General features: G+C 38.4%; 1 pseudogene across 1 annotated transcript; it reads right to left on the bottom strand.

Annotated features, from left to right (window-relative positions):
- Positions 1-329: 329 nt before the first annotated feature.
- LOC308397351 (5-hydroxytryptamine receptor 3C-like) lies at positions 330-13,387 on the bottom strand (annotated as a pseudogene). The gene is made up of 11 exons: positions 13,204-13,387; positions 12,727-12,912; positions 12,343-12,586; positions 6,801-6,964; positions 6,453-6,497; positions 6,065-6,171; positions 5,285-5,454; positions 4,999-5,162; positions 4,032-4,242; positions 1,317-1,526; positions 330-1,131 (listed from the first exon to the last, which is right to left on the bottom strand). The product of its transcript is annotated as a 5-hydroxytryptamine receptor 3C-like (transcript).
- Positions 13,388-27,639: the final 14,252 nt, after the last annotated feature.

The raw sequence follows: 27,639 nt of genomic DNA, 5'->3' as shown, positions 1-27,639 counted from the left end.
GTGACAGCTTTTTTATTATAATAATTCATAATAATATAATGACATGCTAGTAATGCCATACTTTTAAAGTCAAGGTCTTTTTAATTCTAAGATTAAACAAGACAGAAATTTACCACTAACTTTTGAATTAAACACAAAATAACAAACAGCAAAGAAAATGTGAGAAAGACCTTTAATATTTTCACACAGATACAAAACAAAAGATCATACTAGTTACACAAGATCAGAAATTCTTAATAGTAAGTAATAGAATAAAGGTAAAGGCAACAAGTAATTGATACTTAACACATAAAATATTAATTTTTGTCAAACGATATTTAGCTGTTTGTAAGTCACGCCGTATATATTAGCAGCTTAATGTATGCCAGCTTCGGTCTTTCTACCCTTTGTAACTGACATATGTCATGGACCTGGATCTTTGACCCAGTATTTTCAGCTTTTCATTTTGGACCTTTTGTTACTTTTGATTTTGAGAGATGGTGTTATTTTTATGGTGTTTTGTTTCTGGTGTTATTTCCTGTGTTTCCAATAATTAGTTCTTTATGAAATTATGTTAGTTCTCTTCCCAGTCTCGTCTGTGTCTGGTCCTCAGCGTTTCTTTTGGAAGTCAGTTTTGAATCCATGTTTGTCTACCTTTCTGCCTCCCAAGCCTCCAAGTTCATTTGTCTTAGTCCTGGTCTCAGTGTTTGTTACTTCCTAATTTATTTTGAAAGCATCTTGTCCCATCTGTGTTATGTTCAGTTTTGCTTTCCCTGTCTCATTGTGGGCATGATGTTAAATATTATTTGAAAACTAAAAGTTAATGCAAAAAGTTTAAAGTTTAAAGTTTAAAGAACAGACAAGCTAAAAAGTTAAATTAGGCCGCATTGTATGAAACCACCCAGATAATGATGATGGTAATGAAGCTGACTGTTATGAAGATGATGTAAAGGATGAACAGCAGGCGGTCTATGATTAAACCTATCTGGATCCATTCCTCTGTGCTCAGGCTTTTGCTCAGATGCTGCTCCACCTGAAGGCGGACGGCCTGGAGGACTCTGCCCAGGCTCCTCAGCTCTTGCAGGGTTTTGTCCTCACCCAGTGGCCCCTTCTGCTCCAGAGTCTTGGATTCCTCTGTCACTGGAGAGGAGACTGGCATTTTGTATTGCAGAGAAAACAACAGAGAAAATTATGTCAGCTTTGTCATTTTTTAAGAACTTGCTCATCCCGACATTCTATCTAATAGATTGGCATTTCTATTGAGCGGAGACAAGTCAGAAGATTATGTCAGCTTTAACATTTGTTAATTATTTGCATATCCTGATCTTGTTTCCTACCCTGTGTGACTGGATTTTGGATCACTGTGTCGTTCCGATCTCTGGGCTTTGGAGGAAGGCATACTAGTCGACCCAGGATTTTAAGAAAAAGCACTCTGATCCAGCGAGGAGCTCGAGAATAGTTAGAGGAACCGCAGAGGAAGTTTGTAATGACGATAGTTTCCAGTAGACTAGCCACCATCATAGCCAGGCACATAGAAAGGAAAACATCTAATAACAATAATAATAATAGTAGAGAAATAATTAATGCCAATATTTTACAGACAAATACAAGTTAAATCCAGACAAAAACATTTAAAACTAAAAAAAGGACATGGAGATGGAGGAAGACAGAGAGAGATACATTCCTTCAGTTCACTGTAAAGAGTGTTGCATAACTAATAATGTTTAACTGTAGGGATGTGTGCAACTATTTGATTAGACAATTCATTTTCAGTATTATCACTAATTGATACCAGACATACTTGTTGTTTAATCTCATTATTAACATTTTAATTGATGCCTAATGTCGGTAAATTGTTGTGTCCAAAATGTTATGTTGTTGTTGAGAAACGTCAACAAGGTTTTTAATCTAGGCCTGATCTTGTTACCACTATTATTGTGAAATATTTTAAAAGCAAATGATTGTGAATACAAATGGCAGAAATTAGCTCTCAGTGGGTTGATGGCCTCTCACTCAGTCAATTGGTAGGGGCTCAAAATAGAGCCGCTACTCCTCCATATTGAAAGGTTGCTAGTTGAGGCAGTTGCCTCCTGGGTAAACTGTTCCAGCTGGGCATCTCCTACCAGGAGAAAGCCCCCGGAATACCCAGGACACACTGGAGCGATTTAATCTCGTGACTGGCCTGGGAATACCTCAATCTTTCCATGGATAAGCAGTAGTGATGTGCGATACCACTGATTTCCTTTCCGATCTGATACCAAGTAATATTCAGGGTGGTATCGATGATACTGATCCGATACTTTGTACAAAAGCTTGTTTTATTTATTGTATCTCAAATTATAGCGTCATAATGATTACAGGACATCAGATTACTTGTTCTTATCACTTAATAATGCAGGGTTCATCATATAGAAATAAAAAACTGAAGTTGTGCGCTATTTGAACACCTTGCCTGCCTGCAGCACTAAAGGACTCCGTGAGAGACGTCTGTCTCGCCCTAGCAGCACCTGTCCCTCTCCTCCTCTTCAGTTCGTCTCAACATACGCTCGTCATATTCTGTGATATGATTTACTCTGAGGTGTTTGACACGGTTAGTGATGTTGCCACAACCATACATGCCAACCCTCCTGAATTTCAGTGCCCCTCCCGAAAATCTCCCGGAGCCACCATTCTCCCGAATTTCTCCCGATTTTCCACCCAGGCAACAAAAGTGAAAACCATATTGCAGAATCCATAGCCAATTCCAGTTTCCAACAATGACGGCAGCTACTTAGTTTTAATATTACTCTTATTTCCCTTTCTGGGTCGCAAATTTTTTTTTAACATATTTTCAGGTGAGAAGCTGTGTAAACTTCAAATATCTGAGCCGATCGACGCATCGTTTTCAAACCCCCGCGGTCTTTCACTACTCGGGTAAACATGATATATAAGTCACTTTGATAACTTAAAAATGTTACTGTTTGGCTTTTTCAGTGTTTTATTTGTTCGTGAGTAAATCGGTTTGGCTGAGATTAAAGTTATTAGATTAGATTCAATTAAATTTAACTTTATTAATCCCTCGGGAGGGTTCCTCCGGGGTTTTCACACAGCTGAATAAACGTTAAACAGAAAACTAATTAAACAAAGTGTGAGACGGTCGAGAGTTTACATCAGCGCCCTGTTATATTTTAGATAGCAAGGAGCAGACGGCAGAGTTTCACTCCACCAAGGGAACTCGTGATGTACTACCTGGCTTTCTTTAGACCACGAAGGCCGGGTCCTCAGGTGGAAGCAGCCTCTGAATTTGGACACCCCCGCTGTTTCCAGGCCAGCCAATAATAACGGTGACATTTAACGTATTTTATCCGATAAATAAACACTGTAAAATGTATTTATCACCCCAAAACAGCCCTTTTGAACGTCTCCCTAATTCTGAGGTCTCAAGGTTGGCAAGTATGGCCACAACACCTCACTTTTTTGCCACATGTATCGCAAACCACGTCTCAGCTGTTTGTGGAGGTAAAATACGTCCGCACAATTACGCTCAGCCATTGCTGTGAGTGCGCCCGCCAAGGGACTGCGAGACATTTATACAGCCGTATTTCGCACATGACTATGAAAGGCGGAAGAGGAAGTAGTTCCTTTGAATGTAAACGATCTGAATGATATAGTTTCTTTCCACTGTGTTCCTGTTAATGATAAACTACATATTTACCCTAAATTACTAAAATATCGATATTTTAATGTGAGAATCGATTCTAGAACATACATGATTGGTATTGGAGGAATCGATATTTCAGGATCGATCCACACATCACTAATAAGCAGAAGGCAGCTGGTGAGAGGGAGTTCGGGGTTTCCTTGGTTAGGCTGCTGTCCATTTGACCTGACTTTAGATAAGTTACAGAAAATGGCTGGATGATTTATTGTTTGGAGAGAACTTTATCCTCTTTATCCTCACAAACGTTCCAAATAAGTCATCCATCCACTTTGTATTTGTATACCCTTTTGTATTTGGGCCAAAGAGTCACATTGGGAATAAGTGTATACCAATCAAGACAATTTAAACTTACTTATGAGAGGTATGGCATTTCCAGTGGCAGGCAGCAGGTCATTCATCATGAGCAGGAAGACGGTGTAGCCTAGGATCAGTGTCATCTTGAATGAAGACCGGTCAGCATCATTGGGAGGTAAGATGAAGCTGAAGAGGTCCACAGTGATGAGGAAGCAGCTGGGGAGCAGGAGGTTCGCTACATACAGCATGGCCTGGCGCCGCAATGAGATCTGCAGCAAAATGAGAACTTAACTAATCTCACATAGCTCTTTGTGCTTTGATTATACAGTACCTCATACATATACAATAGTTAAATGACAAGGCCCATAAATTTGCAGATATAACTTAATTGTGAAATGGTTTCCCCATCTTAAGTGTGTAAAACAAAGCCTTTCAATCTGTTTACTGTGGTAGAGAACTAGTTATGATCAGAATACTTGTGGCAGCAGGTAATGAAGTTTCTTTTCATTAGTAACTAAACAATTGAACTGCAATTAATCCATATGGAAAATAAATAGAAAAAACTTATAAAAGACATGCATCAGATTTGGCTTGCTTCATATAGTGAATCATGTAAGGCTTATATGATTTACTCATGAAAGTGGCCACTTTCTCATTACTTTCATATATTGTTTTAGTAAGTATCCAAAACATACAAGTTTCATTATATAATTTTTCAAGGGACCATATATCTGTTTTCACTCTTGTATGCTTTTCATACAAGTTTCACACAAAACAGATACAAACTTTATAAGATTTATATATATCTTTTCCATATGGGAAACTGCAACTATACACCCAAATTCTTTATATACATGAAGCAATATATCCTAGGTTCCTATCAAATATACAAACAATAGAGTCAAATGGTAATGAAGAGAAAACTCTTCTACTTCCTGAAAGAACTTGTCTTCTGTTTTCTTATAGTATGAATAAGTAAATCATACAATAACATTACATTTTTACAGTGCAATGCAGTTTCTTACATAGAAGCGAATTTCATCGTAAGAGCCCGATACTGTAGATGTTAGTGTGTATTTCTTTGCTGCAATTCCAATTAATTCCCATTCACCCATAGTTGCCATCCTAGATTTAGAGTATTCAGTCATCCTCTCTGGAGTCTCTGTCAGGTAAAGCTGCAAAGCATTACCTGCATGGAAAACAGTCAAAGTCAGATAAAACCATATACATATGAATAAAAAAACAGCTTTAAAGACTAATCCACTCAATTCACCAGGATTGCTTGTGATACATCCTCGTGGTTATACTTACTCTTGAGTGTGTATGAGTTGAATGATAAAGTGCAGTTCTGAATGTCAAATGGAAACAAGTAGATGTCAAGCTTGCAGGAGGTGATGGCTTTGATAGGGTGTGAATCACTTACAGTACCATCAGAAAGCAGGTAGGCATTTGGCACCTTTGGAGCTGTGTTTTCATCCATGCTGCAGGAAGATAAAAGACATTAATTGAAGTCAGATATCTACATGGAAGAAATGGAAAATGTATGGAGAAATAGCTTAAACTGGACTGTAGCCTATATTGATTTTCACCAGAAGTGATAACCAGGTATGATAATAGATCAAAGACTTGAGAAACGTGCAGCCTAATAATAAGTGACTTATTATTGTTAAATTATCTGCTTCTTTCTGTCTGCTAAATATTATAGGAGGCAGATGATAAGGATTATACCTTTATATAGCGGATAGCAGTGTTACTGTAACAAAAAATAATTTCCCCCAGGGATCAATAAAGTATTCTGATTCTGATTCTGATTACCAAGCTGCTCTATTGTCCTGTGCATGCCATTATGTTTTTTTTTTTTGTACAATGAAACCAACTGGAGTCACAAGCCCCATGTTTTCTGACAAAATTCTACACATAAACTGTACCTTTGTAGTTTCACTTGTATGCACTTTCTCCATTTTTTCTTTCCTACTTAGCAGAGTTAGCTCTTTATTGGCTAATGATGCTTCAGGGCTAGTTCTCAAGATCATAAAAATACATAAAAAAGAAACTGATTGTAATCTGTGAATTGTTGAAGATAGGACTTACAATTCATTGATTATTATATCTGGTAGCCAGAGATTTGTTCTTGGAACAGACATCCGACTAGTTCCGCACTCTTCTGGGTCCCATTTGGTAAATTCATTTTGCCATTTCTGCAACAAAGAAACCCAAGAGTCTGACACCGTCCTTCTTCTTTTTAACTTTCTCTCTGTATTATTTTACGGTCTTTACCTTACAATGTAAAGAAACTTGCGGCAACTATTGTTGTGATTTGGGGCTATATAAATAAAACTGTACTAAACTGAAAGTCACTAGTGGATTTGACCTTCTACTGCTATTTTGGGACAAAACTTACACTGTGATCCCTAAAAACGTTTTCATGGATAGAAATCAGCATTATTGCTTGAAAACTTACTATGAAGAAACTACTTACAAAATCTTGCCAGAGAAATGTTTTGAGGAGTTGAGCTTTCTCATTCTGAAAAAGAAGATTTTTATCCATAACTGGATAGTTTTACTGAACCTTAATGTCTGTAGAGCACATACTGAACTGAATCATTCATTTGTCTTAATTATTGATGTTCAGATGTATTATACTTATTCATTTTGATTTAAAACTCAAATTAAAAATATGTGGAATGAGAGGGAGACAACATTTTTAAAAAAGCCTCTCATGAGAAGTTTCTTTTGACCATTTTATGCTCTTTATCTTGTACAGTATGCAGAAAAGCACATGCGACCATTACTGAATTGATTTTAAGTTAATAAAGGTGTTATTTACCACTCCCAAAATGCCAAACACAGTTATAGAAATGCCAATGTTAGTGACGGTTGTTATGTTCACCACAGGTCGAATGGCATTCAGGTTGAAGACTGGCTTAAGGGCCTCCAGCATTGAAGGTGAATCAGGGTTAGAGCAGTTCAGCAAGGTGGAGCTGTACTGAGCTACAAAGGATAGAAGAAATGTGCCCTTATGATTTATATACATTGACATTTGCTTCACTATCTAGGAGCAGATATGTTTTTTTGCCCCAAATGAATAAATGGCCCTAGCAAAGCATCAGAAACCCACATAAACATTTGTGTGAAATGAAGAACCATAACCCTGAACCTCAATGTATACAGTGGTTCGGTTTGGATGAACAATTACGACTGGTAATGTTTTGTGCAATTTTGAATTTTTTCATCAAAATGTTTTTCAACCCTACATTTAGGTGAAAACAGAGTACAGAGTAAACATTGATTAACATTACAGTAAAAGTCCCACTCAATTTATTGCAAGTTTTCTTAATATCTAAATATCATGCCTCATTTTTAAAAACACAAACGAGGCATGATCAGTCTAAATGTGTCTAAATCTAAACGTGATTTTATTCAGTGGTCAGATTTCCGAAGATTTTGAATATTTTGTTTTTAATCCAGCCATAGAAAATCTTTAAAATGTGGACACGAACACACATTCTGACTAAATGTGTGATTTGGACATGTTTTGGCTAAACTGTCATTGTGAGTTATGCTAACAAAATAAACAAGTCATGACCCTGGATTAACAGACAAAATAAAAAGTTCTAATGCTGAACCATTACCATGCATACAATCATTTGCATATTTTTTAGTATTTTGGATAACTGACTTGAATGAAAACTGTAAGAAAATCAACACTCAAAAATTGATTAAAAATGTAAATCAAGGAATCACATAAAAGATGTGTATACATTTTTAAGACAAATCAAGTTGATTCATTTTATACATTTTAGCAGCTGTACTTACCATTCACAAGCAGAGATATGAAGATGAATAGAAGCTTAGAAGGTCTTACTTTCAGCAGGCAGCACTAAAAACATTAAAATTACATCAAAACAGGTTGTCAGTTTCAGTGGTGTGCAAGTGGTGAGGAATGCCTGTAAAGATTCTTAGTGGCATTTTAAGTGTTTTTTAATGATTACATCTCTTCTTTTTCTTTGTCTGTTTCAAAAATCTGATACTTATCCCCAACAGTAGAATCAGATATTTCAAGATATGAAATAAATATTTTTATTTAAGACAAAACAGAAAATAATGTTTTTCACTTTTAATGTAACACTGCCTTTATTGTTTTAAGAAAATCATCACAATTAATTCAAAAACCATTCAAACTGAACCAGGGCATGGGCAAACGAGGGAACACACCACAGGAGGGAACACAGCTGAGTGTGATCCAAATAACAAGACAGGGAGAAGCAAATCTGAACATGATGCACACAGGACAGGAGACTAACTTAGTAAAACAGGAAGTATGGGAAACACACAGAGACAGAGATAGATGAAACCCAGGCAACAGAGGCAGGAGAGAGTGCGAGAGCTCAAGGGACACAGAGATTACTTTTACTTTGCTGACTCATGTTAGGGTACCTGGGTCATTGACTCAGTGTTTTTTATATGTATAAGAGCTGTTACAACTATATATTCATGTTTTAGATTACTTGGGTTAAGTGCTGCACTGTAACATGACATTATATCAATGATATTCTTAAGTTGCAGGAAAACTGCAAAATTACCTTCGTTAACTGGTAACATTTTGTAAACATATTACTGATAGTATCAGGAAAATACAGAAATATGCTTAGGGGTTTTCAGGATATCACAACATTATAAATGTTTTCAGTCTCATAAAAAACTTGACTATTCAAGAAATTTGAACTACCATAAGATTCAGCAACCATACTTCATGTTGTTTTTTTCCGCATTCATCAAACAAGCGTTTACTGCATAAAAGTCATTTTACGCTTGTTAACACTCTTCTGCTAAAGCCTTTTCTTTTCCTATTTTTGAGTGATGAGCATGCTTTATGATTGTATATGCACCCAAAAATGCTAAAAATATTTGAATATCAATTCTTATCTATGTACCCATTTTCAAACGCTCTAAGGATATTACTCAAAATTAAGTAAACATTCATGTCACTAGCATAAATTGGGACCTCTAAAACATAGCAGCCGGCTACTAACAGTATGTAACCGAGCAAAGAAGCTGATTGAGACAAACAGAACGCAGAGGCCAAACAAAAGGCAGTTTTTACTTATTAGTAACATAAAGACAAGAATATTTCTTACCATGATGTTCCAAGTGAAATTGTATTCTTTCCGTTCTGAGAAGTTTGTCTTCAAACTACTACAGAATATTTATCTTCTTTAAAGAATTGTCACATTCAAAACATTTTGCTGTCAGATGCATTAGTGAGCAGCTACAGTGCAAAAGTATGTCTGTAGCTTGCCTGGGAAACTAACTCTTGCCCCTCTTAAAGTCAGCCTTCATGGCCAAGATATACATATTGTCACTAAACAAAGATTGATTTGGCGGATTTGGAGAAACCACGGGCAAATGATGTGGAGCAGGAAAAACTAGGCATGGCAGGGCAGCTGCTTTGGCTGTATGTGTTTTGAGACAAAGTGTAGATAAACCACGGTTAATGTGGTTTTCAAGTCAGTGTGTGACGTCAGTGCCACACCTGCTTTGCTCACAAGCAAATGAGAGTAACCGTTGAGAAAGGTGGTGGTTTCAAAACCTCCTACCAGTGAAGCGTTGTCATTTTTTATAACACGGTAATTAAAATTCACCAGTTTTGTGAGAACATAAAATCCTCTGTGTGATAGTTTACATTGTTTTCCTGTTAATAGTAATAATAACTTTATTTGTACAGCTGCTTTTAAAACACATTCTGAAGTGCTTCACAGTTTTGACCTTATTGCAGTATGGATTTTAAATAAAACCAATCTACATCATTAAAATTACGTCTACAGTCGACCCCTGCCTATTTGCAGTGCAGCATTCGCAGATTCATGGAGATTCACTCCAAATTATTTGCGGAATATTTGCCTATTCGATGTATCTAAAATATTCACAAATTATTTTCAATTTATTTTCATGACTAAATACATTTTGGATGACAAAAACATTCAAATATTAATAGGAGTATTAACAACAAGCCACTAAATTATCCCATCCACCCTTTTATCATTGTTTTATTTTCAGTGCAAGTAGCTGTAGTCCCATCCCAAATATTTTCTGACAACAGCATTCAGGTATTGTTGGAATTTATTTATTTTTTATTTTTAAGGCTTATGTCCCCCCATTACTGTATCTTACACAATTACCTCATAATTAGCATTACACATTTGTTTTATCATTTACTACACACAGATATGTATTGTAGAATATTTCAGATTTAGATTGTTACACTAATAACAGATATAAACAGAGAGAGGACTTCTTCTCTGAGGAATTTGTGGGGGATGGTCTGCCTGGACTCTTGATGGCACCAGAAGGTACAAAACTGGCTGACTCTCCTACACCAAAACAGGGCTGTAATATCTGGTGTTAGGAAATGGAATTGACTCTCTCCTCTTCTCTAACTGTACATGCCTGACCAGAGGACAAGAAGGGGTTGCCATGGTAATGGTAGTGATGCCTGGAATAGGGTCATCTCCATGTAAGGAAATGTCCAGAGAGGTGCAGAAGAAGAAACATGAGCCGATATCAGACCACCCTCAACTGATTCTACTAATCATGTTCACGTTGTGTTTCTGTGAGCCCACCAATAGAAGTGTTTGCTGCCTGTGTGTGGCTGGTTGTCTCTGAGTCAGAGAGACAGAGGTCCATTGCGCCATGTAAAACTAATCTGAAATTCTAACCGTTTGATAATAAATTGTGAAAACGTATAATCTGAGCATATTTGTCTTCTCTCATGAAAAAACTCTCACTTGCATTTTTTACATTTTTTAATTTTTTTTGCTACTTAGGTCTTTATGAGCTAATAATGCTTCAGTTCTAGTTCTCAAGATCTTACAAAAACATAAAATATACACGGATTGTAATCTTTGAATAGTTGCTGATGGGACTTACAATTCATTGATTACAATGTCTGGTACCCAGAGATTTGTTCGTGGAACTTAAATCCGACTACAGCCGCACTGTTCTGGGTCCCACTTGGTAAATTCGTTTCCCCATTCCTACAACAGAAATTATGCAGAAAACATGAAACCTGTTGGTTATGTTAGAATTTATTTATTTTTTTTATCTTTAATCATTATTAACCCCATTATTTTATATTTCACAATTAGCTCATAATTTCGATCACACATTTATGCTTTATCTGACATCACACATTCAAATCTGATTTGGATTTAGACTGTTGGACTGTGATGCTAACAGACACAAGACAGAAGACCCCTCTTGAGGATTTGGGTGTGGGTTGTGAAACCTAAAAGAAAACAACTGTATAAATCATGGTCTAAATCTACCTCTGCTAGCCTAGCCAGAGGACAAGAGATGTTTGCTCCATACAGGGTGGAAGATGACCTGAGGGATGGACCCAAGCCAAAGGGAGGACCAAGTCTAAAACCGTGGTACACCCTCAACTGTTTCAACCAATCACATTAACATTGTGTTTTTATGACACACAGTAAAAGCGTATGCAACCTGGGTGTGGTGCTCTTTGTTCATTTCAGTCTCCTGTAAGAGACATAGCACTGTTTTTAACTTAAACCTTTAACCCTTAATAAATTTAACAAAATATACTTTGAGCATATTTGTCTTCTGTCTCATAAAATGAACCAGACAGTTACCATTTCAAACCTCAGATGTTTTCATATGAAAAGAAACTCCAGAGACTAAAGAGCCTGGCACCGTCTTTCATCATTTTAATGTGTTATTGTACGGTCTTTACCTTACAACTTGAGGCAACAATTGTTGTGATTTGGGGCTATATATATAAAACTGAATTGAATTGAATTTAACTGAAAGTAACTAATGGGTTTGACCTTCTGCTGTACAGAATTTCTTTTAATGACAAAACTTACACTCTGATCTATAAAAACATTTTTATGGATAGCATGGATAGAAATCAACATTATTGATTCAGAATTTACTATGAGGTACTTAAAAATATCTTGCCAGAGAAATGTTTTTAGAAGTTGGGCTTTCTTATCCTGAAAGAAAAGATTAATTTTATGCTCTTTATCTTGTACAGTATGTAAAAGTATGGCTTAAGTGTCTCCAGCATTGAAGATGTAGTTGAGCTGTACTGAGCTGCAAAGGAAAGGTAAGATGGCGCCGCCATTGCGTGCAATAGGTTGGCAGCCTTAACATGAAATTTCCCCTTGTGGGACTAATAAAGGTATTTTATCTTATCTTAAGTCCAGTTAACTGTCAAAATCCAAAAATGTCACACTATCCTTTGATAGGTGTTATAATCTGGCTCTTTGACATCGATTTTGCAATTTTGAATTAATAATATAAGAAACATAAATAAATGTGTATTAGCATGTTATACGAACTTTAGTTACCATGCATGAGCAGCGAGATGAAGATGAATAGAAGCTTCGAAGGCTTGACTTTCTGCGGGATTCAGCTGGATCCACTCCTCCGAGCCTTGGTTCTCTTTCTGCTGCTGCTTGACCTGCAGGTGGATGTCCTGGAGGTCCTTGCCCACTTTCTTTAGTTCCCGCACAGCCCTGTCCTTCACTGCTGGCCCCATTGTTTCTTGAGGCTTCATTATTCAGATGGCAGTTGTGGTCTTAAGGTCTACTTCTAAGTTAATTCAGGAAAAATATTTTTTAGCTTTAGTTTTTCAGTGTGATTCTCTTCTTTTACAACTTTTCATGACAAAATAAATGAGTTTCAACTACTCCGTGAATTCAGTTGTTTTTGTTAAAATATAAACTACATACCTGAAGCTCCTGATCTCTTATTCAATCGAGCTGTACAGACAAGAAAACCCAGAAACTGCAGAACGAGGACTCAGCTCCAGCGAGGGACAAGAGAGAAGTCAGCAGACCCACACAGCAGGTTGGCGATGAGGTTTATTTCCAGCAGACTGGCCACCATCAGAGCCAGGCAGATAGAGAAGAACACGGCTACAGAGAGACAACGGTCTGTGTTGAGACCCAGAAACAAAGGTTTACAATTTCACAGTCTAATCGACTAAATATATGTAAACTACAATAAACACTTTTAGTAATTTTGCCCTTGAGCCACATTAATTGTCCTACATGCTCATGAAGGAAGAGCAATACATGGTGTAGGCATTAAGTGTAGACGTTACAAGCAAGGTTTCTATTTTTTATCTACACTCAATTTTTTTAGACACTCTTGTAAGAATGTAATTTTAAGAAATCACTGTAGACTTTTTGTTGAGTGTCACTGACTTATGAGGGGTGTGGTGTTTCCAGTGACTGGCAGCAGGTCATTCATGATGAGCGGGAAGACAGTGTAGCCGAGGCTGAGGGTCATCTTGAAAGCATACCTGTTCACGGTCTGTGGAGGCAGCAGGAAGCTAAAGAGGTCAACTGCGATGAGAAACCTTGGGTGCAAGAGGTTTACCATATACATAATGGCCCGGCGCTTCAATCTGAGCTGTGGAAGGAATGAAAAGAAGAGATGAGAGGCGTCCTTAAGCTGTCTTGTCATTACCTGTACATGTATCTTCACTATATAACTGTATAATTCTGGTTTTAATTGAATTCATATTTTTAGGTGTGTTTGACTTATACAAGAAAAACTTTTTAAAAATGAAAATAAATTTCCAATATAAATTTGCTTACTTTTGACTCTGACTATTTATAGTAGTTTATAGTTACAATCAACTTACATAAAATTCAAGCTCATTAACACATAAACCATCACTGCCAGTATCATTCTCTGTTTTTTTATCCAAGGTGATATCCAGTAGCTCCCATTCACCGATGGTAGAGTCTGTATGTCACAGGGGAAGGTGTAGATATCAAGGTTACAGGAACTGACAACTTTGACAGGCTGAGCATCATCCACTTTACTGTTGCTATGCAGGTAGGGAGTAGGTGGTGTTTTGTTTTCCTCCATACTGCGAGACCAGATCAAATGTGTGAAGTGAGAGAATGGCACCCAAAGATTTAAAGTATACAATTATATTTATTCATTTACCTATTAACCTAAGCTTAACAGGTCTAAATACTGGAAAGATTTTTATGATAATAGTTGACAGTAAGGAAAACACAGGTTATCTCCACATCTCTCCTTTTAAAGAAAAGTTTTCTGAAGACTCAAAATACTCGTGCAGAATTATGCACAATTGTTTACCAAAACCTAGTGTACAGTAGTTTTAATAAATTATATCCCTATTCAAAGAATTAATAAACAATTAAACAAACTATTTATTTATTTAGAGGTTATCTCAACATTTCTCCTGTTCTTTGGAAAATACTTGTGCAGTTTGATGAGCTTTTGTATGATGATACTTACAACTCAGTGATTACAATATCTGGAAGCCAGAATTTGGTTCTGGGGAGATGCAGGAGGTCAGTACCAAACTGAACTTTGTCCCAACTGATGAACTCTTTCATCCAGGACTAAAATAATAAAATTGGTGTCAGCACAAAGAGCAGGTCTGAGTAGTCATCACATTTACAAAATATAAATCTAAACCCTTAAATCACTTTATGGGACTTATAGGACTATCATACTACTTTACATATCGTAGCTAAATAAGTATTTGGATAGATTTTGGTTCTGGACATTACCACAATGAATTTAAAATGAAACAACTCAGATGCATGTGAAGTGCAGTTTTTCAGCTTTAATTCAGTGGAACTGAACTAAGAATTTTTAAACATAATCTCTTCATTTCAGGGCCTCAAAAGTCATTGGACAAATTAAATAACTGAACATAAAACATTCATTTCCAATACTTGGTTGAAAACCCGTTGCTGGCAATGACGGTCTGAAGTGTTGAACTCATGAATATCACCAGGGCTTCCTCCTTTTTAATGCTCTGTCAGGCCATTAGGCTTTCAGTTACTGTTTTTTTTTTTGTGGGCCTGTCTTTAACAGGTGAAATGCTCACTTGGGTTAAGATCAGGTGACTGACTTGGACATTCAAAAATATTCCACTTCTTTGCTTTAATAAACTTCTGGGTTTCTTAGGCTGCATGTTTTGGGTCATTGTCCATCTGTACTATGAAACACCGCCCAATCGGTTTGAATGCATTAAGCCAAAATCGAGCAGACATTATGTCTCTGAACACCTCATAATTCATTTGGCAGTTTCTGTCCTGTGTCACATCATCAGTAAACACTAGTGTCCCAGCGCCACTGGCAGCCATGCACGCTAGTGCCATCACACTGCCTCCGCTGTATTTTACAGATGATGTGGTGATGATGTGCTTTGCATCATGAGCTGTTCCACGGCTTCTCCGTACTTTTTTCTTGCCATAATTCTGGTAGAGGTTGATCTTGGTTTCATCTGTCCAAAGATTTTTATCCCAGAAGCTTGCTGGCCTTTTTTAGATGTTCAAAAAATGTTCAAAGTCCAATACTTCCAGTACTTTCATGCAGTCTTAAGGTAGACTTGGATATCGCACAGTTGGCTATTGTGGAGGGGTTTCTCTTGACCATGGAAATGCAAGCACCACACCTGAGATCAACTCCAGGAAAACAATAACAATGTGTGTTTTAAAGTCTATTTAGAACATAACATTCAAATTCAAAGAACACACATTTCACACATAAAGACAGAAAACCATTCACACTCACATTCAAGGCTTTGGCCATGTTTGCGAACATATGTAATATTTATTTATAAAATCATGAAGCTTTTCTCTCAGTAATTTGTCTACACTTGAAGAGTTTTAGAAAGCAGTTCTGGAAAATGTTGCGGCCTGTATATACTCTCATTAAATTATATATCAAGCTCATCTTCAAAGAGGTGAACATACCACTCCTAGAATCCCACACAGCATGAGGAAAGGGCCGACATGGGGCATATGTCACTTACTTCAAAGACTGGAGACAGACAGTCCAGCAGTGCAGGTTGGTTTGGCACAGAACAGTTCACCATGTAAGCACTGCACAGAACTGATGAAACAGTTGAACAATAATATTGAGTCTAATTATGTTCCCATGCATGTTGTCTTTTTTTGTCCATGCTGCTAAACTAATTTCTCCTTGTGAGAAAATAAAGTATTGAATTGAATTTTCACCAACTGGTTAAACAGAAATTTATATATATATATAACGATCATGGTTGGCTTGATGATGGAAGGACCCCGTATAATTAAAAGGAAGTATAATCAAGATGTTTTATTAATAATAGCTAGCAGTAAAACATTGCATTAAAGTAACAGATGCACTATTGCTATTAGTTATTATGTACATTACCTATTAGTTACACTTCATAACATAAAGACCAGAAGATTCCTTTTCATGACTTCAGAGTCTGCAGCTTTTCTGGGAAACCAGCTCCAAATTTCCAGCCTTCATGGCCAAGATATACATATTCTCATTAAACAAAGCGCGATGAGGACAAACCACGGGCAAATGATGTGGAGCAGGGTAAACTAAAGGCAGAGCGACTGCTTTGGCTGTATGTGTTTTGAAACAAAGTGCAGATAAACCACAGGTAATGTAATGTACCTCAGTGTGTGACTCAAAAAATGGTGAAGACTGACCACAGCAACGTCAGTATCACACTGGCTGATCACAAGCAAATAAGAGTAACCTGTGAGAAACAGGTGGTGTTTGGTTTCAAAACCTCCTACTAGCCAAGCTATTTATCATTTTATATAACATGTTTATTGAAAAAGTTTTTTTGTCTACTATTTTTTCAGACTTGGTTTAAGTTATATACAATAACAATGCATGCATACTTCTTAATATTAATTTGCTCAGGAACAAATAAAACAGCGAAATAAACTTAACCCAACAGATATAAGTGAATTGTGTCTGGTGGCAGTCAGTGTTTATGTAAGCTGAAAATAAATAATTAAATAAATAACTGAATAACTAATTAAATGTGTCATTAATGAATTAATTAAATTGGGAAATAAATGAATCATTTCATAAATGTTTTAAATGAAATTGCCTGATTTTTAGTTAACTATTTATATATTTATTTTTGTCTATTTTAATTTATTAATCACAAATGTAATTAATGGTCTAATGATGCATTTATTGAATTCATTTTGGCACTTGTGGCCAAACCAACCAGGGTGGGCTCGTTTGGCTTACAGCAGTTCGCCTTGCAAGCAATGCAAAGTGCTGATGAGACAGTACAATAATATTGAGTCAAACTATGTTGCAGCATTTGGTTTGCAATATGAGTTTCACAATAAAACAATTTCAACAATCTCGTACTTCTTAGAAATAATTTGGAATTTAATGAATTTTTATTTCCAATTACAGCTCAGTCCAGAAAAAATGAAATATTCCAGGCAAAACCTCCCACAATTCTTCTGCAGTGATGTGAAAAACTCATTGCTAGATACCATAAATGTTTACTCATCATAATTGTTTTTAAAGTTTTAAACCATGAATTGGTTTTGGTGCAAAAGTGGGGCCTTCCTAGGGATGGGTATTGATAAGATTTTAACGATTCCGATTCCATTTTCGATTCTGTTTAACGATTCGATTCTTTATCGATTCTCTTATCGATTCTTTTTTTTTTTTTTTTTTAAAGGAGAACACTAAGGTCGATTAGCTTAGAACTTTGTTTTATATCTTCTCTTTGAACAAGATAGAAATTTAGGAGTAACATGGCCTTACAAACCCAGCAGTGAGATCTTAAGAGATCCACAGCCTACGGCTCTTCAATGGGGTGTCACAGGGTCCCCAGGAAAAAAAATTGTAAATGTAAAATAATAAAATAAATATTCTTCTGTAGCAATAACAAAGTATAACATAAATTGTTCTGTGGCAATTACACAAGAATATCCAGTAATGTCCCTGCCTACAATTAAACACATTCACTTACCAAAAATCGGGGGCATCTGCTGTGGCAAATGGGTTCAAGCCTTTTACCACAAACTTAGTCACTGCTCGGTGACATTCGTCTATCCTGGCCTGAAAGGAGACGCTACGGGTAGACTGCAGCGAGAACTGCCAGCATCTGAGCTAGACTCTGTCTGTCTCTCTCATCATGGTCACCTATAGGTGACCATGATGAGAGAGACAGACAGAGTACATGTACATGCACAGTAATGGCAGGTCTTGTAATAAGGCAGATTGCGCTAACATAATATGCACTGTTAGTTGATTATTTACCTGCCGCATTAACGGGAGAGGACGTGCAAACGTTAGCGCTGCTGCTGGGTTGAGAGTCACGAGTCCGGAGCGGAATTAAAAACGCGTGTCATCGCGTGTTTTGTGAGCAAATGCTTTTGCATATTCGTAGTGTTTCCTCCCTTAAATGAAATATCTACTTTGCAAGTTGCCCTGTTGTCATCGGTTCTCATAAAGTATAATCAAACTTTTGAGCGTTTGAGCCGCTTAGGCGCCGTGTTTCCTGCCAGGTAAATGACGCTCCGCAACGTGGTGACGTCATTCGGGGCGACTGGAATCGATAAGGGAATCGTTTGCAAAAATGGCAAACGATTCCAAGGAATTGAAACAGTGGGAACCGGTTCTCAACAAGAACCGGTTTTTGATACCCATCCCTAGGCCTTCCTCTGGTTCCTGTCTTCTGTTTCCACCCACCTGGTGTAATCACACACCTGTTCTTGATATTCTTGTTTGTGGCCAATACTTTTACTGAAGTTTATGTTGACAAAGGGTTCATTATGCAAAATTTTTCAACACAGTCCTCTTGGCTGACATCTGGTGGCCAAAAATATAAATAACAGCTTGAATCTACAACTTGAAATAAACTGCTTCATTATGATTAGTGATGGATACCGGTGTGGCACCGGTTCTGACATAAACGGTAGTAACCAGACTGAAAAGCAGCGCACATTTCGGTGCTTTATTTCTGTGCATTTTTTTCTTGAGATGTCATACACTTTGGATTCTAGCCAATCATTTTACCTTTCCAAGGATAGTAGGCGGGCCCAGGTACGTACGTTCTTTTAGAGCAGAGCTACAGATTAAAAACGCCCAAGGCCAAGCGGTCAAAAGTGTGGCTGTACTTCACAACAAAAGATGCAAACTCAGCAGCCTGCAAGAAGTGCTTTAAGGTGATACTATGCAAAGGATGTAACACCTCGAATCTGATGAAACACCTGGTGTGTTTTTTTAAAAGCCAAGAAATGGTAAATGGCCTGTATTTGTATAGCGCTTTACTAGTCCCTAAGGACCCCAAAGCACTTTAAACAACCAGTCATCCACCCATTCACACACTGGTGAAGGCAAGCTACATTGTAGCCACAGCCACCCAGGGGCGCACTGACAGAGGGGAGGCTGCCGGACACTGGCGCCACCGGGCCCTCTGACCACCACCAGTAGGCAACGGGTGAAGTGTCTTGCCCAAGGACACAACGACCAAGACTGTCCAAGCCGGGGCTCGAACCGGCAACCTTCCGATTACAAGGCGAACTCCCAACTCTTGAGCCACGATCGCCCCTTTGCACCATGTTTGATAGCTTGCTGAAAGACCTCACACCGAGCACATCTACTGCGGGTGTGGTGCCTGTTATTGTGGTGTAATTGCATTGTACAGTAGATGTTAATGCAGCCGGTAAGTGTAGTTAGGCTGACGGCAGCTAGAGGGCGAGACCGGTATGTTTTGAATAGAATGTTATGTTATGTGGGGAGAAGAATTGTACAGTGGACCCGCGTACAATTGAATAACACAACAGAAGTCCTGTACTGATCCATATAACCTGAACGAACCTGTGTCTGGTGGAGCTTGCGTAAAAACGAGGGGGAGAATGTGGCGGATGAGACTGCACAGAGAGCACCGGCGGGGCCGAGTGCGACATTCAGCATCCAGCCACCGGAGTCCTTCGACTTTTCAAAACCGCAAGAGTCCAAATGGATACGGAGGTTCGAGAGATTCCATCTCACCAGTAATTTGAACGTCAGTTCGGAGGAGAACCAAGTCAACACGTTGATTTACTGCATGGGAGACGAGGAGGACGATGTGCTTTGCGGTCTGAGTTTAACAGCTGAGCAAAGGACAACATATGAGGGGGTACATGATGGTTTCCAGGCTTTTTTCATTGTGAAGAAGAATGTGATCTACGAGCGTAAATGAGACAGTGGATGCTTTTGTGACTGCACTGTATGTGCTAGCAGAACATTGCAACTATGGAGTGCTACATGATGAGCTGATACGTGACAGGCTCATTTTGGTCTCACGGACAAACGGCTGTCAGAATGCATGCAGCTTGACCCAGATTTGACTTTGCAGAAGGCTATCAACATGGCGAGGCAAAGTGAAGAGGTAAAGCGACAACAATCCTCCTTACGAGCTGACTCTAGAGCTGTGGCTAGCGATGCTAAGTCTGTAGATAGAGTGCACAAAATCAGTCGTAAGCCTGTTAGAACCGAACCTCTCCAGGCTGATAGTCGTCAAGCTAAAACACGTGGATTCCGAGAAGACGGCAAAAAAGGGCCAACCTGTCAGAAATGTGGTGGCGCTCCATCCCATTCAAAGCAGGATTGTCCAGCGAATGAAGGGAAATGCCATGCATGTGGGGAAAAAGGACATTACAGGAGCATATGCAGGGCACCCAAAACCGTGCATGAGGTTGAAGAGGATGAACGTGGTTTGTTCCTAGGCATTTGTTAAGTGTGAGGGTGAGCCGTGGACTGTCGGCTTAAGCATAAACAACAAGAACGTGTCAATTAAAATTGATACGGGCGCTGATGTGACAGTCCTACCCCTTAAGGTGTGTCATGGTGCTGGGTCGTTGACCCAGCGTTTTGTGTTTCATATTATTATTGTCTTCTGTTCTAGTTTATTCTGATGTTGGTATTCTGTGTCCTCCCCTTGTGCCCTGTTCGTGTTGTGGATTTCCTGTTTTATTTTGAAGGTCTGTGTTTGTTGTCACTGTGTTCAGCTTGTATCCTCAGGTCGTCTGTGCTCCCACCTGTATGTCATTTCCTGGTCTCCTTGTTTGTGTGTATATATAGTGGGTGTTGGCCTGTGCTCATTGTCGGCTTGTCTGTGTTCCATGGTGTTTCGTTCCTCTCTCTGCCCCGCACCCCGTTTCTTATGTTCTCAGGTTTGTTATTTGGTTTTCCCAGTTTAGGTTTCTTTAGTCATTTGTCATTTGTCACTGCCAGTTCCGTCACCCCATTACTTGTAAATAAACATCACTTGCATTATCAGTCAACTGCCTGCATTTTGGGTCCTTTTCCTCCAACACCACGCGGCTTGCCTCGGCAGCTGTGACAGTACGAGCCGACCAAACATGGACCCAGCGGCATCCGCACCTTCCGAGGAGCTTCGGGCTTAAATTGACTCTGTTTCGAGGTTGGTTAACCTGTGGCTCGAACCTGAGGGAGAAGGATTTCACCGCACTGTGGAAGCCAGGCTACTAGAGGTGGGAATCACCATACATCCCACGATACGATATTATCACAATACTTAATGCACGATACGATATTATTGCAATTTTTTTTATATTTTGCGATATTCAGATTCTGTACATAAAGGTAAACTTTATCAATATTCACTTTATCTAATATCAAAGTCTCGCACTCAGTCTTTCTCTCATTTCAGTCAGTTTTATTGTTGACAAACTGAACGGTTTGTATTACAGTCTAGTCCAACTTAACTGAATGCAACCATCTGGTACAATTATAGCTATTCTAAACTATGCAATTTATGAAAACTATGCAGCCCCTTCAGCAACTGAAGAATTTGAAAGTAAATTAAAACAAAATATAATTTTACATTAAATAAAAAAGTTTTAAACTTAATTAAAATAAAACATGTCTTAAATTAAAATAAGTAAACTGTCATGTTTATTGCTGCCAAAAAAAAGTTAAACACATTTGGACAGTGAAGGAATGTCAGGATTCTTGCTCAGAAAAAGGATCAACATGCTCTGAAGTCAGAGCACAAAAACCTTTTTTGTAACAAAATATCGATTTCTGCCGTCCCTGTATCGATACATTACTAGCAAACTAAATATCACGATACTACACAGTATCGATTTTTTCCCCCCACCCCTACAGGCTACAGCAATTAATCTCTGCTCACCCCAGGCTACTGGACTCTCTTCACCTGCTCGCACAGGATTTTATCCTCCACGAGCTTCACCTTCACCCTCCAGCTGCTACCGCTTCCCTACCCAGCCCGGCGGTGAATGTTTTGCACGGCCCGCCAGGGAATCTGCGGCCCGGCCCGCCGGATATGGAATTACCCGGCCCATCGGAGCCGTCTCCGAGAAGGAAGCGACGTTCGCGCCGTCGGCCCATCACCCCACAGCCGGATGTTGGGACTTCAGAACTGCCGGCTGTGGTGAGTGGAAAAGACACTTTTTCTGTTTTGCCAGACTTTGTGACTGTTTATTCCGGGGCTGTGTTTTTTGAGTCAGCTGCCCAGCCAGAAGCTCACTTGGCTGCACAGCCAGAAGCTCACTTGGCTGCCCAGCCAGAAGCTCAGTTTGCTGCCCAGCCACAAGCTCAGATAGCTGCCCAGCCACAAGCTCAGATAGCTGCCCAGCCACAAGCCCAGTCATCGTTTCTTTCACTAGCTCAGTCTCCTGTTTCCCCGCTAGTGCAGTCATCTACTCCACCACCTACTCCAACTTCACCATCGTTATCATCTCAACCTTTACTTCAGTCGCCCTCAGCTCAGCAACCTATTCATCACCTCTTGCTCTTGACGAAGGCGGTCGCACTTTTCTCCTCTCCTCCTCTCCCTTAGCTTCCCTGCCTCTTATGTCCTTGTCTAGTCTCATGTTTTTTGTATTACTTTTCCCTGGAACACTCTCTCACAGTCTGTTCTCTAAAACCTAAAAGAGGAATTATGGATTTGATCAACTGGTCCCTAAATGCAATTGACACCCCTTTCTCAACGAGAAGTTTGGGCTTGGGTGAGCCTGAGTGCTGAAGATATCTACCTACCAGTGTTGGGCTGTTAGAACAGCTTTGAAATTCATATGAGCTGTTCGCACTAAAGTAAAAAGCACCAACACCTCATGTGGATACCCTTTCGGCGCCAGCTTCGGTCCCAAGGCTGGAGCCGAACAAAAACACCCTGATAACAACTGTGTTTAGACTGTTCCTTCCCATTCCATGCAAGGCCACCTGGGTTGGCTGGAAGACTGTTTACTTAGCCTGGCAGGGCGAAGGACACTGTCTCAGCTGAACTCTGGACACGCACACACATACATATACACTGATATGCACACACCCATCCCCCCCTTTCCAAACGCCTTCGATGGTGGGTGTCGGTCTGTGCTCGTCGTGGGCTTGTCTGTGTTCCATGGTGTTTCGTTCCCCTCTCTGCGTCTCTCTGCCCCGCACCCCGTTTCTTATGTTCTCAGGTTTGTTATTTGGTTTTCCCAGTTTAGGTTTCTTTAGTCATTTGTCACTGCCAGTTCCGTCACCCCATTACTTGTAAATAAACATCACTTGCATTATCAGTCAACTGCCTGCATTTTGGGTCCTTTTCCTCCAACACCACGCGGCTTGCCTCGGCTGCCGTGATAGTACGAGCCGACCAAACATGGACCCAGCGGCATCCGCACCTTCCGAGGAGCTTCGGGCTTAATTGACACTGATTTCTGGTGGTGGTGGTACTGAAGAAGACAGAAGATGTACGCATATGTGTCGACCTTACACACCTCAATGAGTCTGTGTGCCGAGAGAAGTACATATTGTCATCAAATGTACATATTATTTTTATTTTATTATTTTTTTCAAATACAGTAGAAGACTGAGGAAGTGTCCCCCTATACATGTCGTTTATGCTTTCAACAGAGCATTCTCTATATTTTCTGGACATATGAGCAGTAAATGACGATTTCACAGAGAACATACTTTTACAACCAGTTACTGGACATGCCACAGGTCACCCCTCCACTCTATGCTGTTTTAAGTGAGATATAAGTTCTTTCACTGTGTGACATTGGCGCTCACATAGTGTTGTGGCACATTTTAAGTCTGTAAAAATGGCGCTACCAGCAATAGGGCGTGCAGGTACATTGTGAACCCGATAGAAATGGGCTTTAAAATGTATGCCTGCATTCACTACCGATGCATTTGAAAAAATGATGGGGTTTGTTCCTGTGAACGCGACAATGCAGCACATAACCCCTCAACGTCTTCAGCGTTTTGTTGCAAAAAGAGCACGAAATCATTGTAGCTGTCAACAGCACATTTGTTTTAGGTTACTAACCTCCTATGACCTTATAATAACCACTGCTTGAAAACAGCATGGAAAAAATAGGAGTAGCCTATTGCTCGGTCAGACGCCATTAATACTATTACTGGAAAACATACTCTCATGTATTTTAAGATAACAGAAAATGCAATGTTAGCTTACCAAAACTTTTGCTCATGCTAAAATAGCTGAATATCTCAACGTATACACATCTCCACCACTCTGCTTGCAGACTGAGCGCGTAATGGCACGAGCCGCCAAGCTTGCTACTCCCGCAATAATTTTAAGTAGTCCAATCAAAGAACAGAAACAAACTCTCAGTGATTTGCCAAGGTAGAGCTTGTGTAGTTTTAAATACTAACACACTTTGGGCATTAAAAAAATAATTATTTGAGCAAATGATTAATTTAACTTTTACTAAATCTGGCTAAAATTGATTGAACGTGGTGCAAAATTAAAGAAATGACTAACATGGAGGAGATGACCAGCTGTCTATTTGAAAGATAATCAGCACAGACTCTAGTCTGGCCCACTGGCCAGCTTTGGAAATTTTAATTTTAACAAGTTTTGGATTTTTCTTCCACTGAAAAAGACCTCCCCCAAAGCCATTCCTACTACACCAAAATAATAACAACTAAATGAAAGAAACATTCCTGTCTTTTCACTGTCTATAAAAAAAACAGGACATTTTCTATGAAACAACAAAAACCTTTCTATTTTATAATTACATGACAATCTGGCCAGTGGGCCGCCATAACTTTTAGGTCATTTTTAACATTTATTTATTACAGTTTAAGACTAAAGACTTATGCTGAATGATTTCATTTATGTACTACAACAGTTTGTCTTTAAAATGTAGAAAAACTGACAAGTACTGTTGAAATTGTACTGTCATATAAAGATATCTCTGATAACTTCCTTACACTGACAGAAATTGTACTGGTCTGTCCCACTTAAAAAGTGGTCTGCATGTGACCAACATTGTAAATGAGTTTGAATGAATTTGTGAAATGTAATACAGATACTTTCTGAATTAAAAAAAACTAACAAAATATGTAATTTTAACATTATTTTGGTACAGTTTCAGTTGTATGTGTTGACTTTTAAATTACAATTTTTCAGTGTTTATAAAACAGTAAACTGTAAATTCAACAAGGACATTTGATATTTAAAACATATTCCTACTGTAAAATTAACACTTTTATTTGGTTCAGGACTTTACAGGTATATATGTATTATTTACAAAATGTTGATGTAAATTAAACATTGCTTTCTTGTTTTTCTATTTAAACATTTTTGATGTCAAGATTTTACACAATTTTACTGTTAATTTCACAAACATTTTTTACAGTGTAGGCTTCACATAAACATCGTCATGGATTCCCTCTGACTTTTGCTGTTTTGCTTCCCAGCGATGAAATCACACTTCATGCACAGCTCTCGCTCTCTCTGTACACTTCAAGAACAGTTTCCCGTCTAAAAATCTGTTTTCTGCATTATTAACTTGCTTATTACGTACAGCGCTGTCGGATGCTGTTTTTTTTTGCTTTTACTTACTTCTGAAAAGAAAACCTAATTCCTGCTGTTCAATACTGAACAAATTTAAACTTTTACAAAACTCTTAGCTGTGTCTCTAATCAAACCTCTGTAACTTTGCTGTTTCACTTCAGCAGCGTTTTTGATCTACTGCAGAATATTTTTATAAAATCCCAGGCCAGGAAAATTGCCTTCATGTTTTTCTGTGTTTCATCCTCATCTACTTTGACACAAAGGCATCTGCTGTGATGCTTATACCTCTGATGAAGTCTTGCAAGTGTCAGCTTTCTTTTTATAGATATAAAAATATGGAAATGTACTGACGCATGATCTGAAATATAATATTTCTGACTGTCTGAGGCAAAATTTCCCCGATTCAAATCGAATTGAATCAAATCGTATCGATTCAGGACCTTGTGAATTGGAATCTAATCGATTCTAGATATCAGTGATGATACCCAGCCCTAGTACATGCGGCTGTCTTCTTGTTTGATAGAGTGATACCATATATGCCCTATAGCTACAAAAAAGGCTAACATTGTTATCTTTTTACAAAGAAAAACAGCTAAACATGAGAGGTTTTTGGACAAAGTTTGTGTTCTCCATTCTTAAAACACCAGTTCGAGCACCATTTAAGCACCGGTATCGGATAAAACCTAAACGATACCCATCCCTAATTATGATTGCCCCATCTGCAGAGCTGATTTGACAGCTTCTGTTTAAGATCATGTGACGGTTCTGTGGGATATTGGGCTACCGTTCTGGTGCTTTGAACATATATTTTTTGGTGAAAAAATTATGCTATGTCAATTTGATTAATAAATCATTTTGATGAATACAATTGTGTGTTCTCCTTTTGCTTGTGTCTTCTTGATGTTTTTTTTCTTAATAAAAATCCAAAAAACAATTTGAATGTAATCTATACAACACAATCTTACAATAGGCTGGAAGTATGCTTGTGCTCCATGTGATTATATAATTCATTAATCAAGCTTTATTAACAGACTTAAGTTCATGATTATACAAAAGAAAAAAAAGCACAATATATAAAACCAACCAAATATTAACTTTCGTAAAAGTGCTTTAAAAGTGCAAACACCTGCAGTTCCAAACATCTGAAAAAACGTCTTACAACCCCCTCTGGCTATTTTAAAAAGGATTCTCATTGCATCATTGTATGTGACATGCAACTTCGGCATGCTACATTGTGTGTAAGATGACCACAGGGGGGCAGTATAGAATGGTGTGCAATATGCTTCAAACCAGGTGTTTCCAACTCCAATTAGTCCAGAGCTACTGTTCTGCAGCTTTGGATCCATCCCTACTCCAACACAGCTGAATCAAATGGTTGAATTACCTCTTCAGCATACCATAAAGTTTGGCAAAGGCATGGTAACAAGACCAATCATGTAGATCCTAAGATTTTCAGTGTGATGACCATGGTGGTGAGAATTCGAATGGAATAAATCAGAGCATTGTTATATCCCAAGATCAAAGTTGACCACAAACCCCCCCCCAAAGCACACTGAGTAATATATCATATGAAAATGCCTGTAGAGAACTGTGCAAAACATAGTTTTTCCCAATCACAATGACGCAATAAATGTAGCAAAATCACACAGTACATGAAAACATCTTAACCCTTTAAAACCATCCGTGTCATATTTCCTACATGAGTTTGGGGGGTTTTGAAACTTCTGCATCGTCAGCGTGAAATAAATTGGAATTTTTTTTTCTAAGCATTAAAATAACAAACAAATGCAGGATGTAGCAAATATGACACAAATGAAAATTATACTGAATTTAATATTTAATATTTTTTAAAAATGTCATCAATAGAGTCAATAAACAGTCCATTTTCAAAAACAAAAAAAGGATCCTCTAGTGTGGTTCAGGCTTTAAAGGAATTTTACAGCTTATAGAAGCAAACAATTTCAGCCAAAATAAGATAAGATAAGATAAGATAACCTTTATTAGTCCCACACGTGGGAAATTTGTTTTGTCACAGCAGGAAGTGGAC

This window comes from Rhamphochromis sp. 'chilingali' (assembly GCF_963969265.1).
Source record: "Rhamphochromis sp. 'chilingali' genome assembly, chromosome: 5".
In the NCBI taxonomy this organism is placed as follows: domain Eukaryota; kingdom Metazoa; phylum Chordata; class Actinopteri; order Cichliformes; family Cichlidae; genus Rhamphochromis; species Rhamphochromis sp. 'chilingali'.
This window is presented reverse-complemented; position numbering and strand designations above follow the sequence as displayed.